Genomic DNA, 20,117 nt, shown 5'->3' on the forward strand with positions numbered 1-20,117 from the left:
ATTTTATTGATTACAATGAGATGTGAAGTTGTGTGTGAGCTTCCAGCTCAGTCCAAAGTTCCAGGTGTGTGTGTGTGTGTGTGTGTGTGTGTGTGTGTGTGTGTGTGTGTGTGTGTGTGTGTGTGTGTGTGTGTGTGTGTGTGTGTGTGTGTGTGTGTGTGTGTGTGTGTGTGTGTGTGTGTGTGTGTGTGTGTGTAAGGGTTCTGAGTCCTTCGGCGTAGCTGAGACCACCGGGGAAGGTGAGCGAGGCTTACAGGCCGGCCGAGAGAGTTTGTGCAGCCGGTGGAGCGTCCCCGAGCTACGAAGGAGGACAGCAGCAGATTGGAACGGTGAGTCAGCAGATCTTCCACCGAAGGCTGACGCAGGGTTTCAGAGAGAGAGTCGATAGGTGGTCTTCGCGGACCGACGCTGGACAACAGGTGAGTCAACTGTTTGGCTCCCGTGGACCTACACAGGACGTTCGGAGGCGAGAGGAGACTGGTGAACTTAGTGGTACGAAACAGGTGTACTCCTCGGAATCAGACTGAGGAGGAGTCCTGTTTCGTACCACTAAGTTCACCAGTCCTGCGTGTGATGTGTGGTCTCCGGGGACCGACAGCGCTTCAGTGATGAGTCGACTGGGTGATCTCCGTGGAACTACTCAGGACTTCAACCCAACTGTGGCTTCCTCTGGTGATAAACACAGGCAGCTGGTAAGTGAGCAACAAGGTTCAGGTCAGGCAGACAGGCGGGCACACTGGTAGGTAACTGCAGCAGGTAGAAGACAGACAGGAATCAGAACCACACGACGAGTAACCGAAGCCAAATTCACAACGAGCACTGCAGCGTGGTACCAGGTGAGCGGACGGACGGACGGACGGAGGTGGAGTGCAGGACCGAGGGTGATAAACTGTCAGGAGGTGATTACTGGAATTGGACACAGCTGTACCAGCTGATCCGAGGAGTGGTAGTGGGAGGTGTGTGGAGGCGGGCAGTGGAGGAATCCACACCCTCCAGACAGATCAAAACATGGAGCATATGACAGACAAAAAGCAAACAGGGGAATGACAGAAAGCACACGAGGAAAGGTGATCGGGGAAAACAGGGATCCTGACACATTTCCTGACTAATGCTCAACAGTAATATTATTTAACTCTTCTCAGAGACTCGTCTCCTGTTCACTGTACATTTTTAGGGCCCGAGCACCGATGGTGCGAAGCCCAGTTGTTTTTCGTAAAAATTGTATTTTTCTTCTACGTTCTTCTTCTTACGTAAAGTGATTTTCCTTTTTGGAGGTTTTATCATATTCAAAGACTCATGAAAGTCGATAAACATTTGTCTCCCGGTGAAAAATTTTGTATTCTGGTGGAGTCGCGAGTGGGCGTGGCCAAATAACTCGCCAGCGCCCCCTACAGAGATGCCCCGGCGGCCACATTTACCTAAATTCACCAAATCTGGTGGACACGTGTATCACACCTAGACGCACAAAAAAGTTACATTGCACCGTTACGTCAACTCAACAGGAAGTCCACCATTTTGAATTTAGTCGCCATTTTGGGCGATTCTGACACGTTGTACTTTGTCGAACTCCTCCGAGGGATTTTGTCGCACTGACGTGAATTTTGTTCTGTGCACAGTTAACATGTTTGGGATTAGAAGTTATCAAAATAATTTGTTTTCATCGATGTGTGTGCCCGTAGCGTGGCGGCCATTTTGAGCATCTCGCCATGAAACTAGGAGTTGCTTTAAATCTTATGTACATGGACCGACCTTCTCCAAACATCACAGGTATGATAACAGCCCCGCCCTGAAGACCCCTGTGGGGTAATAGTCACTCATAGTCATAGCGCCCCCTGTTGGCCACTGGAAATGACACTTTTCATACTTTCACATTCTACGTCGAGCTGGTTGATCCCATGAACCTAAAGTCGGGTCACAATAACCTAAACATGTAGTTGATGATATATTGAGACATTCGTTCGACTTTGTCAATGGGCGTCGCCATGACGATGCGGCAAAGTTGGATGTCTCGCCGTGACACAGGAAGTTGATGTTTAAGGTCAAAGTACCGAAAAGTGTCTCGGCATCCTGAATTTGTTTTCGTCGATCGGTGTGACCGTGTCGTGGCGGCCATTCTGAGCGTCTCGCCATTAACCTGCAACTAACTGTAACTTTTATGAACATATTCCGATCTTCCTCAAACATTACATCTTTGATAGCAGTCCTGCCCTGAAGACACCTGATAGTAATATTCCGTCATAGTCATAGCGCCCCCTGCTGGAGACAGGAAATGAAACAAAAATAGCAGCTTGAAGCGGGGATATGCGATCCCTCGCGCGCTGCACGTTGGGGAGCCGGCTTCGGGGAGGCGGCGCACAGAGTGCGAGGGCCCGTTATCACTGCTTGCAGTTTTAATTTAGTTTTGTTATTGTAATGGAAATCCACAGAAAAAGTATTACATTTAGTATGTGACTACCCATTACTTTCATATATTTGTTATCAAATTGTGTCGTGTTTGACATTTGATTTTAGTCATCTCTGTCTGTCAAATACTGCTGCTGCAAGAATGCACAGCCTCCCTTCTGATGATCCAATCCAGCACCAATCTTAAATGAGGCCCAGTGCCTGTTACACTACTTTTTATCATTCTGGGGACATTCCTCTCTCCACTGTCTCAATGGTTGTGATTTAGTCCATTTTTACATCAGGACTGTGCAGCTGCTGTGTGCACGTACTGTGCACGATACTCACTGTTAGCCAAACACTCCACACTTCAATGATTTCTTTGCTCAGACATCTGATTGAAAAATAATAATAATAAAAACATATTGATTAGCTGTAGTCAGTAAGAAACCCCCAAACAAAAAGAGGAAGTACTAACTGGAAGGTATCTGAATTCTAATACAAGCCATAAAAGGGCACTCTATCAGCAGGCTAACGGTGTGGCCCGGCCATGTGTTTGCACACCTCATAACTTGATCATTGTGGAAAATTCATTTCTGTGTAGCGGTTAACGATTGCCGATGAGGATTACTCTGAGTGAAATGAAGTGCTTTATGGTGTGTTTTTGCTCCGATGGATGTCTACAGAGAGAGCGATTGGCCATTGAATAGTGGGGGCCGTGTTGACACACTTAGTGCAACATAGATTTCCTACAGCAGCCATTTGTTTGTTGTGATCCTGCAGAGAGCTGTAATAAATGAGGAGAAGAGTAAGGGAAATGTTTCACCATTGTAATTTGTCTTTCAGAGTGGCTGGAGGTCAGCACAAATTTGTATCTGTCTTGCACCTTGCTGTCCCACACCATGTCTTTTTTTCTTATAAGCCTTTTTGTTCCTTTCCTTTCCCGTCTCATTTCCTTATTTTTTTGGTGATTTCTGTCCCTCCCCCACTCAGGTCCGGTCTCAATTGTTTTGAGCTGCTGGATAGATTTCCTTAAATTTTTCTCCAAACATTTGTGACAATGCAGGACTCACCGTGACGATATTGGATGTGTTTTGCTCCAACAGGTCAATTCTTTCATTCTTCAAACACTCTCTCTTTATTTAATGCTGATCTCTTGATGTCAAATGGACATAATTTAAACCAGCAAGATGAGCATGACAAAACATGAAACTACTGGTTAATAATGTGCTCTATTCTAAAGCCTGTTATGTCACCCATTGTGTAACTTTAAACTTTCTTGTGGAGTAGAAAGCATAATATTTCCTTTGAAATGTAGTGGGCAATATAAAGTAACATAACATGTAAATACTCAAGTTAAGTAAAGTAAAGCTTCTAAAATTGTACTTCAATGCCTTAATTGCATGAATGTAAATACTTTCTTCTAACCACTGAGTATCACTGAATTAAAGCACTTAACAATTGCGATGAGGTAAGAAAAGGCAAACTGATTAATGCGTAGTTGTTGTTCAACTGTATGACAAAGGAAATGATTTTTAAAAAAATCATCAGACTAATTGTCCATTAGATTCAAGTGCTTTTGAATGTTTGTTGTTCATATGAGTGTTTCTGAATAGTATGATGGTGCGTGTTATCACCAATAAGAATTTGATTTTAAATTAAATTGTCTTTTATTTTTCGATCCACTGTCAAATATCTTCATTAATTGTTGGTACGATGACATCAGCATGATGTAACCAGGGATGTCCTGAGCGGATTTTAATGTGTGAAGCCGACCCAGGTATTTTTGTTACCTGATCTGAATCGGCTATATTGGACTACATTAATCCCCCAGCCTTTGTTTCACGTCAGCTGTCACGTGTCATAATCAGAGAGCACCATCTGCGGCAGGAAGCAGATGTGAACACTGTCATGTGGCATTCGTGCAGCAAAAATGTGTGCAGTGTGAAAATATTTTAGAATCGACGGCAGTGCAACAGCCTGTAATGTCTGCAACACGGCAGAAACAGATCTGCGTTCAATACAACTAATCAGACACGGCACCGTAAAAACAAGCCCAGTGAAAACCTAATGAGTTGACTGAGGTCACTGTGATAAAGTGTAACTGTGATTTTAATTTGTCGTGACCATAAATGATAAAGTTAAACAATTAGGGCAATTTGAAGTAGATTTCTGATTATAATAGAGCTTTGAAGTGGTTCTTCTTACTGCAATGATGAATATAATTAATATGAGCTCCTTATAAAGACATATTTTAGTTTGCTTACATGCTTATTTAAACAAAAAACAAAGAACATGAAAACCTGCTGGAATTGGGACCAAAAAATATTTTTTGTTTCTTTTTTTTGAAAAAACAAAAAACATTAAGGCACAGTTCGGATGCAGCCAAGTTTTCTCTGAAACTCTGTTTCTTTTATCTCCCTTAAATTGTGTCTCAGATAAAGCAAAAAGTAACACAGGCACACAGGCACACTTCCTCCAAGCAATGTCAAGTCATCCTTGATTATGTACGCTCTGTAGGCGCCATGAGAGAGGACACCAAGGGAAGTGTGTATGGATGTATGTATGCAAGTGGGTGATAGGACTTTAACTGTGTTTTCCTATTGTCTGTCTTTCTCCAGACACACACACACACACACACACACACACACACACAGACAGAGGATACTGTCTAGCAGCAGGAGCTTATTGTGTCTGCTGTGTGTGTGTGCGTCCTTTTCCTCTCCCATGGTACCCATTTCTCAGGAATGAACCAAATCGAATGACCAGATAACAGCACGATACGATGGCCGGCACCTTGCTGCTGCAGGTCAATGAATGGAGAAAAAAAAATTGTAAAACAGATGTGTGATGCAGGAAAGGGGAAAGGGACTGATAGAGACATATTCAAACAATAAAGTGTCTGTGCCAGCAATTGTGTGTCTTATTCTTGGAGGGATAATGCACCCATGGGGGAACATGGGTGACATTTCAGCTGGCACGAATATGAATGTGGCATCCAGCTTCACAGGGTCAGCAATTGGATGTAATAGAATATGATTGAATGTGATGGAGGAAAATGGCAGTAATAGCAGTGGTGGTGCAGTGAAGGAGGTGTTGTGCTCTCACTGACATGAAATGATGTGAGGAGACTTGATGAAAATGCAGTCCAGCGGATGGATGGATGGAAAAGCATGAGAATGAAATCAGAGTGCTGATGAACTCACTGAATGATGAATTTAAATACAACTGAATGGATGAATAAATATTTCACAACAACATATGAGCCTGCTGTTTCTCAACAGATATGATGGATGGTGAACTGCAGCCGTGGAAACACAGCAACAATTCGGTCATCACATTTGCATCTTGCTTAGTACGACACACTGTACTCCGCGTGTACACTGTACAATAGAGAATAACCTTGAAAGGGTACAAAGGAGATTTTATACATTAGATTGGAAGGCAAGAATGACATCATCAAACCTTTGAGTTAATAATGTTTGTTACCTATACACTCTTTTACTTGCCCTTGTCAGTGACTTTAATCCTGACTGGAGTTTTTGGCTCCCTCCCATCGTCATTAGTTGAAATGTCCTCCCGTTATTCACCAAACTCGCTGTTCTTCCTGTAATTTAAGTCCCATCTGGAGCCACGTCCTTGTTTTTTTTAAAGTGAATCTCTGAGGCAGCTCTTCTTTCCTGCTCCTGCAGTTTATCAGCTCAGTGTAAGATTCAGCTTTTGTGTGTGGAAATAGAGTTTTTATTTTTTTTTAATTTTGCCAATCTGATGGAAACCTGTTAACACCAATAGACCAATTAGTGAATAACATGACAACTGAAAGAAATGTATCGCTCAGAAGAGTGATCTTCTAATGTCAGTGTTCTTTACATTTTGTCAAATTTGTTCAATGAAAGTGTGATGGATTCGTTTTTGTAACGTACTCATAGTTTTACAAAAACCTGAAAAATATTTTTAACTGTCATTGTAATTTAGCAATGAGTTAAATCCCAACAGGGCAACAGGACTATTTTATCCACCACCTAACTCAATAGTGTTAGTCCTGTCCAAACCAAATGAGGCTTAAGAATTTCCTCATCGGGGCGACATGACATTGGTGCAAATGGACCTTTAGTGCATGACAGTCCCCTCTTTTCTTTCCCCATATTTCCTGCTATTTCTACACTGTACTGTCAAAATGAAGGCAAAAATATCCAAATAATCAAAAGTCTACAGCCATGTTAGCCATTGCGAAGCACAACAGTGCTTTGAGCTAAGTGTACACTTCAACAAGCACTGGTACAACAATGACAATGCTAACAAAATGATTTGCACATATGATGTTCATCTTTTTAGTTTAACGTCTTCGTATACATACATTTGCTAATTATCCCCAAACACAGAGTTGCTGAGGCTGATTGGAATGTCAATAGCTTTACAGATTTAAATCTAAGTATTGGACAAATTAAAATGTTGACCAAATTGTATTAAAATATGCCCTGTGCATTTCCAGACATTTTATTTGCAACCAAATATGCAAACTTGCTGGTGGCAGCATCACTAAATATAAAGTCTACACTAAAGTAGTGGACATACAACATTTACAAAAGACATAATTGGTTTTGTTTATTCTCAGGAAATAGTTGGCTGATTGTCTACTGATGGAATACTGCTAAAGGTCATCGGTATGTAAGGTGCACCTGATTCCTGATTGAAGCCTACCTGCAGCAAATTTAATGGAGTGGACATTGTTTAGAAAGGCACATGTGAATATCAGGTGCTACAATTCACACTTCATGTAAAATGATAAACCCAAACCCTTCAAATCAATCATCTGTTTGTCCTGAAGAAAATAAAGTTGTCTTTGAAATAAAGTGCAAGAAATTCTGTAGACATCTGTGATAAAATTGTGGTATGGCATAGGCCAGGACATATAAATCATCAATTATGCTTTGAGTGTCCCCAAAAGCGCTGTAACCTCAATGTGAAATGAAGGAAGTTTAGAATCACCTGGAGTCTTACTAGCGTTGAACCCGTCAGCACAACCATCTCAGCAACACTTCCTCCATGAGGCCTTTATAGTAGAGGAGCTGAACATTTGAGATTGAGATGTGACTCTCCCCACACTTCTATTTGATCATGTATTTCTTATTTTATTTCTGTGTATACATAAATGAGTTGTATGTATAAATTGTATGATCAATATGTGATCATCACCTTCTTTCTATCGAATGGGAAGGAAGGCCAGGCCAACCTTCACAGTTGAGTGACAATGAATGGTTACAGGTTCACTGTCATTCAGCTCAAAGCTCAAAATGAACATAAACAAATGCCAGGCAGGGCAACACAAAAAAAAGAAAACTTGAGCATCTGTTGCTACACCAAGAACAGATGACAAGAGAGTCAACCGCTAAATCCTGGTGAAAGTCAATGAGGATGCCCAGCCAGCAACATTATACACCTCCACCAATGGTGAGCTGCAAAATAATGCCCATGAGTGGTCATCCCCGTTGTGGAGTGAGCCAGAAGTCCGAAGGAGGACCCACCCCTGCATGCAAATGAGCAAAGGCAATGAGATTCACTATCCTGTCGGACAAACAGTGTTTTGAAACAGCCCTGCCCAATGTGGTTTCTTCATACGACACAAAAAGCCTGTTCAAAGAGCGAAGGAGTTACTGCTGTTCACATACAGTGGGACCTGAGGAGCCCTCACTGCACACAAATTTTGAAGCCCATCAGCCTCAGAAGAAAGATGTGGCAGAGTATAAAAAGCCTCCAATACCAGAGGCTTAGTGACAGCTGGGTTTGGCTAAACCTGAGACACACCACATCAACAGAGAAAGCAAGCAACTCACTCACCCTTTTAGCTAAAGCCAAGGGGAAAGTCAAGAAAATCAAGGCTAGACTGTAGCTCAGAAGGGGCAGACATAGCGCCCTGAGAACCATAGCGCCCTGAGAACCATAGCGCCCTGAGAACCACCTCACAGTCTCATGAGGGTAGCACAGACTTTGCCCTCTTAAAAATTGTGCCACCACGGGATGTCCACCTGGGGATAAACCATCATACTTATCGTGAACAGTAGAGATCACTGCAAGGTTGCCCCTGATAGTAGATTATGCCTGCACCCCAGCCTAGTTGGGATTTGAGAGACATCGATCTTTATGGTCACCCTGCAGACGCCGTAGGGGAATGCCTTCTGGATGGCCTGGGACTGCATCCATTGTGTGAGGACTGTGAGGCTGAGTGAAAGGTTTTGACATGTCTGTGGGAAGGCAGAACTTTTGGTGTCCAAACCAAAGTTGGAGTGGGTGTGTGCAGCAGGCCTAGCAGAACAGCCCGAAGCAAAGGAGCCCTGCATCTTCTGGCACTGGCCCACGGACACTGATGATGAATGTGATGCACTCTAAGTGTCAATGTTCTGAGCCCAGAACAAGTCCCAAATACTTGACAACCTGGTCAGGTGGCTCTTCTCCACAATCAGATGTGAACCGAGCAACATCAGATGAGCCAGCACAACAACTGTGTGGCTCAGAGCCAGGCGCTCTGATGGTGTACAAATCAGCAGTCATCTAGATAGTTGAACTCCCGAATGTCTGAATGCTGCAGCATCCATGCATTTCGTGAATGTTTTTGGTGACATGGATAGGTGAAAAGGGAAGTTTTAGTACTCCAAAGCCCTCCCCTGAAGGGAAAACCCAGGGAACTGCCTGTAATCTGGATTGATTGGAGTATGTGAAGTGAAGGTCTACTGCCATGAACCATTCACGGCAGCCTGCCATTATTGCTTGAAACAGAGCCCTTGACCTGAGTATCCCAAATGGAAGCACCTTGAGAAATTTGGTTAGCCGCTGCAAATCCAAGATTGGGAGAAGGATACATGGAATAAACCTCCTGTTTGTCTTCTTCTCGAGACAGAGGCTGTATTGTAGCCTTCCTTAGCAAGGCAGAAATGTCTCTGGCTAGAGCAGCAGAACGGGATTTGTTCCTTACTTTAGTCTCCTTCAAACCTTGAACTACAGGCGGTACCCAAATTTCAAAATAGTGGTCACCCACAGACAAGGGGTGCACACACTGTCAGGGGTGCTGGCCGGTCTGAGTAAAGCCTCGGTTGGTGTGCTCCTGAGAACGGGGATGGAAATGCAGAGGGCGCTGCACCTGCTGTGAGGGAAATCCCTGCCTTACATTTCCAGAGCTCCAGGAGGAGTTTTATTCTAAAAAGTATGTCCGCCTGAGGTTACCACACCTTCCCAGGGTACCCCAAACCACCATGATCAGTGGCACCAAAGAATTAACAAGAACCCTGGCTTGAGAACTAGAACCATGTATCACAGTATCTACAACCTTTACCAACTCCGGTATGAGGTAAGCTGGGTTGTTAGACTCCAGATTGGTATTTTAACTACTGTATTTATTTATTATTTATACTGCTATTGAATGTATATTTAGTATATTCAGTATCTGTTTTTCCTAAATTCTTCTGTTTTTTTCTATCCTGGAGCAGACGTGAGTAAGTGTGGCATTACAATTTCCCTGTGGGGATTAATAAAGTATTTCTAATTTCACAGCCAGATCTGTCAGTCTTATCCAGATTAGCTGAGGCAGCAAGGGACACAGCATCAGGATATGGGTGCACATATAAAGGTGTCTGATGACACAAATCCAAAAAGTGGTGTGGATTTGCAGCCATGCATTTGAACTGTCTCTGCATGAGATCCACCCTTGGATCACAGAGCTGGTCCTGCTTAATTGAGATGAATCCTGACCCTTTTGGCTTTCCATGCTTTGGTGCTATAGCTGCTCTTTGCAGATGAAAGAGAGTTTTGATTGAGGCAGTAGTTTGAAAAAAATAAATAAATAAACAACAATACAAATACAAATAAGCTTCACAAAACCCGCTTAGTTTTTCTGAGAAATGAGTTGAAGTCCTGACGTGAAGATGAAGAGTCTTAAATCTAAATGATGAACCCAGACGGCAGTCAGCTCCACAGAAAAGGACCCTAAGAGTCCTGCTGAGTATCTGTGAATGCTGTAAAGCTTTAAATGTTAAATGTGAAATCCACTGTGAAAGCAGTTTGAGATCAACATACTGGTTGTTCACAGCTAGCCTGCTATCAGGGCTCCATTTTATTGGAAACGCATTCATTTTCTGGCGTGACACTGGATGAATGTGGCTGATGGTTCAGTTAGGGAGGAACTTCTCTGCTAGCTGGCTCTGAGTTGGAGTGTCAACATGCTGCTGAGAGCAGGCTGGCATTTATAGTCTGATTTTATCCGCAAACATCCACTGAGATTTTTTTTTTAATCCCAAATCCTTTATTGACTTATTAACCTATAAATCAAGTTAACACTTAAATACAAAAGTCAAACCAGTGAACCTGATGGTGACAGAATGAAAGCTGAGAAACATCTAATGTTGTAGAAAGCTGCTGCTTCTTCGACTGAATCAAAACACCAGCCGACATTTTCTGTTCCACAAATTGACCAGTGATGGGAATCAAACTGACTGAGACAGAACCTGCTCACGTTTGATGAATGTTTCAATCACAACTCCATTTATGATCAATTTTAATTGTTTAAATCTCAAATTTATCTTCATTGATCCAAAGAAACAAAACAGGAGAACCAGAACACAAACAGAGGGGAACAGAATGTATATTAAAATATGTTAGAAATATGGAAAATTAACACAAACACCACAACACAGCTGTAACAATGGACATCAAGAGATCATCATCATCAGTCAACTGCTGCTGCTGCTTCAACGTCCCAGAATCATCAGGACTGCTCATCCTCTCATCACACACACGGTCCTGATCACCTTTACAAAGACCTCCATCTGTAGAAAGAAGCAGAAAGAACAGAGGTGATAACTGAGTGTCTGCAGAGACTTCCTCCATCTGCTGTCAGTCAGTGATGCAGCATCAGAATAAAGAGTTACCAGACCAAAGTTCAGAGCAGCAGCAGCAGATAATTAAACATAGAAGATCTACAACAGTAATAGACAGTGAACTTACTCCAGAGTCTCCAGACTACAGTGTGGACTCTCCAGAAAACCACACAGCTTCTTCACTCCTGAATCCTGCAGCTCGTAGTTGTTACTCAGGTCCAGATGTTTCAGATGGGAGGGGTTGGACTTCAGAGCTGAGACCAGAGAATCACAGCTGACCTCTGACAAACTGCAGCACCTCAATCTGAATAAAGAATAAAAGATGGAGATAAAATAATATATTTTAACGTGTGAGTTGTGAAGGATCAATATCAGTGATCAGACTTTATCTGAGGTCACACTGAAAGAAATTGTTGAGTTTCAACAGATCAGAGTTCAGAGGATCTTCTGTTTCCAGCTGAGACTCTTTAACACACATTACAAACATTCATTTAACAACATCAGAGAACATTTTCTACACTTTCTGCAACAAACACTCGTCTGTTGGGACGACTCACTGAGTTCAGGACCAGAGAACAGAAAATCATTCACAGCTTTAAGGATGGAGATTCTGTTTGTACATGAAGGAGCTGCAGCTGCTGATTAAACAGAGAAGATCTACAACAGGAACAGACAGTGAACTTACATCAGAGTCTCCAGACTACAGTGTGGACTCTCCAGAAAACCACACAGCTGCTTCACTCCTGAATCCTGCAGCGAGTTGTAGCTCAGGTCCAGATGTTTCAGATGGGAGGGGTTGGACTTCAGCGCTGAGGCCAGATAATCACAGCTGTTTTCTGTCAGACTGCAGCCCCACAATCTGAATAAAGAATAAAAGATGGAGATAAAAATTGGAACAGCTCCGTTTTTCCTTAAAACCAGTAACTCTGTCCCTCTGTGATCTGCGACTGTGGATCATCAACATGTCGGCCTTCTACAAACATCATCAGTTACTTACAAATTCCAGTCAAAAAAATCCATAAACATCAGTTTCAGCACCTAAATGGCAAATTATCTACACTTATTCAGCACTTTATCACCTTAGCGGTCTCAAAGTACACCATCGGGAGCAACTTGGTGTTCAGTGTCTTGCCCAATCTGAGCCACAGCCACACCAGCTCTTCACTGAGTACTGCATTTGTGAATTTCATGGAAATGTCCATGATACCTTGATCAGACTGGCACATCTGGGAAATTTTGCTTTCTGCACATCCCCGCCCCCTTTAGGGGGAAAACAAGTGACACTTGCCATGTACTGTAATATCGAATAGCGGTACAAGTTATATGAGTTCATAAATGAACCAAAAACACAGTGTCAAGTAAATATGTGTCCACTCTGCCTGCTGTAGAATGTGTGGTTACATTGTAACCTTGGTTCTGAGTGAACTATCTCTCCAAACAAACTATTTACAACTGTACACTATTTCCATATCAACCAGGTCAAGGCCCTGCAAGACGCAAAGGCCAACCCCAGTGACACAGATAGAGGCCCCGCAAGACACAAGGGCCAAAGCGTGTGGGCAGAGTGGCTACTCAGATCAACCCGCAAGTCGCTAAGTTGATCAAGGGAGACCAGTAAGAGGCAGAAAACTGGCATGTCCTCATTGTCTACTGAAAAGTTGCCTGAAGGAGGGACTGGCAGCTACATTCAGACGGTAGAACCTCAAAAACGTGGACTGGGATGACCATGTGGCTGCTGCACATATTGGTAGTGAGAGAGGCTCCCTGCCACAAGGCCCACGAGGTGGCCACGCCACGTGTTGATTTTGATTGGAGCCGAATCAGATGAATAGCTGATCGGTCCTCCCGATGGCCTGAGTGAGCCAAATGTACTCTGGTGTGCCATGTCAGAGCATTGGTAGAGACATCCGGGTTGGAGTGGACAATTACGCTCAACCTATCCGGAGAAAACCTGCAGCAGTCGCCGTGAACTGACAACACTTGTAGCTCACTTATTCTCCTGGCAGAAGTTATTGCCAGCAGGAATACAATTTTGAGATAAAGCCACTTGAAATCAGCAAGCCCAAGGGGCTCAAAGGGGGGTTGTTGAAGTGCACCAAGGATCACATCCAAGTCTTGCATGGTCCTCACCACCGGCTCTAGCAGGCCACCAATATGAGCCTTGCTGGAAAGGGGTGGAACAGGGTCGCCTGAGACAGCAGGTCTCTCTGGAGCAGGAGCTCCCATGGCATCCAGTCCAAGAGAGGCGGGATGGCTGAGAACCATGGCATGTGGGGCTAACAAGGAGCCACCAAAATCACTGTCACCCCTTCCACCTGAATGCTTCAGAGAAGAGGCTCGAGAAGAGTGAAAGGTGGGAAAGCATACAACAGATTCTGAGGCCATGGATGTGCCAAAGCATCCCACCCCAAAGGTGGATTGTCGTTCCTCAGGAGGAGGAAAAATGGGTCAACTCCCTGGAAGCAAACAAGCCGACTTCCGCCCTGCCAAAACGACGGCAGATCTCCTCGATCAGGTAAGGATGGAGTCTCCACCCTCCTGGGTGTAGACCTGTTCTCGAAATAATGCCTGCTGCCGTGTTTGACGGTCCTGATGCATTGACGGCCCAGAGTGAGCAGAAAAGGTGGTGAGCTCACTCCCACAGCCAGGAACGTTATCACCTGGGAAGGATGGTGCTTGCTCTTCTGTGGTTCAGGTGCAGACACAGGCCTTAAATGTGCTCCAAGAGCAGAGCCACATGCTGGCGGCATTGCTCCCTGAGACTGCTCAGACCAGCCAATCGTCAAGGTAATTGAAAATCTTGACGTCCTGCTGTCTCATGGGTGCAAGGACTGCATCCATACATTGAGATAATGTCTGGGGAGCAAGAGATATGCTGAAGGACAGGAGTAGAAATTTGAAAATGTTGTCCTCTAAGCCAAACCTCAGGAAGTGTCAATGCTCCTGCCAGATCAGTATCTGTCTTGAGGTCTATGGTGGCGAACTGGTCTTCTGCAGCGATAGTCTGCCTCACCCTAGGAACCGTCAACATGCTGCATCTCAGGGGACGAAGAAACCTATTGAGCCCCCTGAACTCCAGAATAGGACGAAGTCCCCTGTCCTGCTTGGGGACCAAGAAATAGCAGGAGAAAAACCCAGCCGCTCTTCACCATGGCCTCCTTATTCAAGAGGGTCGACAGTTCTGCCCGCGGTATCTCCGCAGGAGAAAGTGTCCGAGCTCGTCACCGGACGGCCAGGGATTGGGAATTGTCAGGAGGGGGGAGCACGTGAGGATGCCTGAGCCTTGGTAGCTGGACCTCTTCCTCTACCTTGCCTGCAACTGGTATGCATATGAAAAGCCTCCAGTTGGGCCCTAAGGTCACCCAGCTCCCATGGTGCCTGAAACCTCTTCTGCGCAGCGGTGACTCTCCCGTGCCTGCTGCAGCAACTTAGCTGCATCGAGACCAAGCATAGTTGCTGACTGGTCTACCTGCAGCTTCAATAAACAGTCCCAATCTTCCTACTGGAGCTTGGACTGGGACAGCCTCAGGTGGCGTCTGAACACCCCGGAGAATGCCAGAGCTCTACCTGTGGCCTCTGCCTACTCCTTCATAATGGAGAGGCATGAAGAAGCTGTGTGAAGCTCACCAATGACGCTGGAGTCCCAGGGACCTCCCTGCACCCGATGGGACAGGGTACAAAGGTAGAGCAACATAATGGCTATGGTATTAGCCAGGTGCATCTGCATGATCATTGCTCTGTGCAGCTTAGACAGCAGACCATCCATAACCCTGCAGTTCCTGCTAAGGCAGGTGGCTTTGCTCAGGATAGACCTGGAGGGAGAAACCAACAGATTAAGGGCTTGATTGACCAGAGGGGGTGACGCACAGAAAATCTGCTCTCTGTCATACATATTTGAAAATCTCCTACATGACCACTTGCATTTCTACTGGTGAATCAAACTTTGGCACACCAGCTATTTAAAGTCAGGCAAGAGGGGCACGTGTGCTTGTGCAGGGTGTGCCTCTACATCCTCTTCGAACTGAGAAATGGGCGCTATGAGGCTTTCAGGGAGGGCAATGTCCAGAGCCCTGGTTGCCCTACCAATAAACTTTTCAAAATGGCAGGTTGATTCCCCTCTTGAGGTGCTGCCTGCCATTTGCTGCCCACAGGATAACATATTATCCTCAGAAGAGTAGACAGTCTCCATGTCTATGTCCTCTTCCTCCTCTTCACCAGCCTCCAACACTGGAGCGGAGGGAGAAATGGGGTTAGTATGAGGTCAGACTGCAGTAGGCTCATGATTAGGGGGAGGCAGGAAGACCCGTCCAGCCTCTGAACACTCCCCTTTTCCCCTCGCAGTCGCTGCTATTTTCCCAACATTCGTCCTCTGTACTTCAGATTTCGCATCATTGTTTGTGCAACTAATTTCACAGGCGCTCTTCAGCATTGCGTTATTATTTAAAGGGTTTAGTTTGGAGATGAAGTTTGGAGAAAAGTCTCAACATCCTCCGATTCTTCTTTGCTGTCAATGCAATTTGTTTTTCCCAGACAGGCACGTGGTGATGAGATCCTGCCCTGAATTACAAAATATTGGCCCTGAATTACGAAATGCTGGTCTGATCTTTTGGAAACCTGACGATACTATGTCCCGCCTACTGATAGCCATAACCTTACAGCACTGCTGTAAGGTTATGGCTACCAGTCTGTTACAGTATGAAGGTCTGTAGCTGATCAGGACTTTTCTGAAAGCTCAGAAGTTTGTTCAGTTTTTTGCTGAACCAAATCTCCAACGTGAACTAAAGAAAGTCTGACACATGAACAGAGAAGAACTACAGCAGCAGCAGTCGGAGAACTGACCTCAGAGTCTCCAGTCGACAGTTTGGACTCTCCAGTCCAGCAGACAGCAGCTTCACTGCTGAATCCTGCATGTCGTGGTTCCCAGTCAGGTCCAGCTTTGTCAGGTGGGAAGGGTTAGACTTCAGAGCTGAGGCCAAGACTTCATAATGAGTGTCTAAGAGTTTAGTTCCTGTTAGTCTGTGATGAGAGAATAAATACAAGGTATGTTGTAAAAGTAGCAATAAGAATTATAAACAATTCAATTTAATGTATTTAACACCAAAACACAACTTTATTCATGTACAAAAAAAAAAATTGTAACTCAGGAACTGATGATGAGCAAGCAACGAAATGTGTACCAATTACTGATTCCGGTCATATCTTTCTCCTGCTTCTTGTGCCTGCAGGAGCAGTAGTCTTGGGGCTTATTATCTATCTAACCTCGTAGTGTTTTTTTTCTTGTTATATTTATATTTCTTAATTTCAATGGGATCAAATGTCCTCGTCCATTTGCGGTTGTTCTGTTTTTCATGGTTGCAATCACTTTAACTAATGCAAACATCTAAGTTAAATAGAGCCATTTGCACCTGATATCAGTGATGCTTTTACTCTCAGTAAATCACCAGGAAAATGGGTGCAAAATAAATCTGCAAACTTTTGGACTAAACACACAATTTAGTACCCTTTATCTGTGATTTTAGTAAATCAGGCCCTAAATGTGGTATCGCAGGCTGTTGTGCTGTTTTCTTTCTGAAATATTCCGACACTGCATGTCGGCCACATGTCAGAGTTCAGCTCTCCATCCTGACACAAACTGAGCTCTCCATTTTTGACACCATGTGACAGCTGATTTAACACATAGATCAGGGCTAAATACAGTTCAATGTCATCAATACCCATCAGTTAAAAAAAAGAAATTAATCCGCCTGAAATCAGTCTGAAAATCCCAACTAATAATCTACTCTGACAAATAATGTAAAAATGTACGCAAATCAAAAGAAGAAATGTTTGTTTCACTGATCAGCATTAATCACAACCAGCTAGAACAATCTACATTTAAATCCTCACAGTTTTGTAAACAACCCAACTGACCAATCAGCTGTTTAAATGTGAACTAAATCCTGTGTGTATGTGAAGAACCAAACTACTGATCTGATTGATAACGTTAATGATCACATGTGGACTCACCGAGCCGTCCTGCAGTTCCTCACAGCTGGGATCAGTCTCCGTCGTCCCTCTGATGATGTATTATACTTCTCCAGGTCCAACTCATCCAGAACCTCCTCTGACATCTGCAGCATGGAGGCCAGACCTGAGCAGTGGATCACAGAGAGTTCCTTCTCTGATCTGTTCTCTGACTTCAGGAACTCTTGGATCTCCTGATGGACTGAGAGGTCGTTGATCTCCATCAGACAGTGGAAGATGTTGATGCTTCTGTCTGGAGAGATCTCATCACTGTTCACCTTCTTCAGGTGGCTGATGGTTCTCTGGATGATCTCTGGACCGCTCTCTTTCTGACCCAGCAGGCCTCCTAAGAGTCTCTGGTTGGTCTCCAGAGTGAGGCCATGAAGGAAGCGAACAAACAGGTCCAGGTGGCCATTTTTACTTTTGAGGGATTTTTCCATAGCTGTCTTCAGGAAACCATTAAGAGGTGAGCTCTTGTATTTTTTTTCCAGAAAGTCTTCCAGCACCTCTTTGTTCCTGGTGGTGATACAGTGGAACATGTAGACTGCAGCCAGAAACTCCTGAACACTCAGATGAACAAAGCAGTAAACCGTTTTCTGGAAAATCACACACTCTCTCTTGAAGATCTCTGTACAAACTCCTGAGTACACCGAGGCCTCTGTGATGTCCAGACCGCACCGCTGCAGGTCTTCTTGGTAGAACATGATGTTTCCTTCCTCCAGTTGTTTAAACGCCAGCCTCCCCAGCTTCAGAAGAACTTCCCCGTCAGCCTCCGTCAGCTCCCGTGGACTCGTCTCATGTCCGTCGTACTTCTTCTTCTTCCTCTTGGTCTGAACCAGCAGGAAGTGTGAGTACATGTCAGTCAGGGTCTTGGGCAGCTCTCCTCTCTGCTCGGTGGTCAACATGTGGTCCAGAACCGTAGCGCTGATCCAGCAGAAGACGGGGATTCCACACATGATGTGGAGGCTCCTGGAGGTCTTGATGTGGGAGATGATGCTGCTGGACCGCTCTTCATCAGCGAACCTCCTCCTGAAGTACTCCTCCTTCTGGGCGTCAGTGAAGCCTCGTACTTCTGTCAGTCTGTCCACATGCTCAGGAGGGATCTGATTGGCCGCCGCGGGTCGGGAAGTTATCCAGACGAGAGCTGACGGAAGCAGATTCCCCTCGATGAGGTTGGTCAGCAGCACGTCGACGGAGGACTCGTGAGTGACATCAGCCAGCTTCCTGCTGCTGAAGTCCAGAGAGAGTCTGCTTTCATCCAGGCCGTCCAAGATGAACAGAAGCTTCCAGACAGCGAGCTGCTCTGCTGAGACCTTCTGTAACGTTGGATGGAAAACACGGAGCAGCGTGAGAAGACTGTACCGCTCATCTCGGATCAAGTTCAGCTCCCTGAACGACAGCAGAATCACCACGCTGACGTCCTGGTTCTCCGAGCCCTCGGCCCAGTCCAGAGAGAACTTCTGCACCGAGAAGGTTTTTCCGACACCGGCGACGCCGTTGGTCAGAACCACTCTGATGGGTCTCTGATGGTCGGGGAAGGCTTTAAAGATGTCGTGGCACTTGATTGGAGCGTCATGGAGGATCTTCTTCTTGGTCTCCAGCTGCCTCACCTCATGTTGGGTATCAACCTCTTCACTCCGTCCCTCTGTGATGTATAGCTCCGTGTAGATCTTCTTCAGGAGGGTTCCACTTCCTCTTTCATCACTTCCTTCAGTCACATGTTCACATCTCCTCCTCACACTGATCTTATGTTCATCTAAAACCTGCTGCAGACCAACATCTGGACAAAGAAGAGAACAGCCGTCAGACTAACTCTACCTGTTTTCATCAACAACAGTCTCTTACTTTGTGTCTAAATGTCCTGGTTCAGGACTGAACTCTGGAGGATGACCTTTGGACCAGTCGCTCTTCACAGACAGACAGATGGATCCTAGAGACTCTGCTCGCCGTCTGTGTAACTGACATCTGCAAACACAAACATGTTTCTGTTCATTTTCTTCTGACCTGTGAAAGCTTGTTATCAGCTCAGTTAAAAATCCAGTATCTGTGATGGTACAGGATGCATTAGTGCACACGGCATGGGTAGCTTGAACACCTGGAAGGAAGCATTAATGCTGAATGATATATTCAGGTTTTGGAGCAACATATGCTGCCATCCAGACAACGTCTCTTTCAGGGAAGGTCTTGTTTATTTCAGCAGAACAACGTCCAACCACATTCTGCACGTATTCCAACAGCATGGTTCTCTAGTAGAAGAGTCCAGGTCTCCTTCAAATATGGCTAATAACTGAATCATGAACAACAGTCTCTTACTTTGTGTCTAAATGTCCTGGTTCAGGACTGAACTGTGGTGGATGTCCTTTGGACCGATCAGTCTTCAGAGACTGACAGATGGATCCTGGAGACTTAGCCCGATCCTCCTCTTCCTCCCCACAAACATTCATCGTTTGGACTTCAGTCAGTCTGAGAGGGAAAAAAAACAGCGACACTGACTGTGAGCTCAGAAAGGACCAAAGTGAAAGTATCACACAGATTCATGTTTCTCTGTTCTCAGTCAGTTTCTTTGTTTCCAAAGATGTTTACTCTACAGTTAAGAGGAAGGAAACTCATTCACAGACTCCAAAAGTAAAACTTTCTGTTGACACACGACAGCGGACACCACATCCTGCTGCAGGCTTCTTCTGACCACAACAAGAAGCCCTGAACTCAGTCTATCTGATGCATTGTCAATTTTGTATGAATATTGTGTCCTAAACAGGAATCATTAAACTCACCACTGCTGCTGCTCAAACAAAGTCCATATTTAATCTTTTACGGGTGAAACTCTTCATGACGGCTGTGAAGTTGTCATGCCTATCGTCTCCT

At 44.7% G+C, this 20,117-nt stretch overlaps 1 pseudogene; it reads right to left on the reverse strand.

Annotated features, from left to right (window-relative positions):
• Positions 1-11,111: 11,111 nt before the first annotated feature.
• The window catches only part of LOC138631022 (protein NLRC3-like), a 9,220-nt pseudogene continuing 214 nt past the window's right edge, over positions 11,112-20,117 (reverse strand).

The sequence above is a fragment of the Brachyistius frenatus genome, unplaced genomic scaffold (assembly GCF_029030835.1).
Source record: "Brachyistius frenatus isolate BFR_SWC_R1_liver_20210118 unplaced genomic scaffold, ASM2903083v1 Contig_147, whole genome shotgun sequence".
Classification (NCBI taxonomy): domain Eukaryota; kingdom Metazoa; phylum Chordata; class Actinopteri; family Embiotocidae; genus Brachyistius; species Brachyistius frenatus.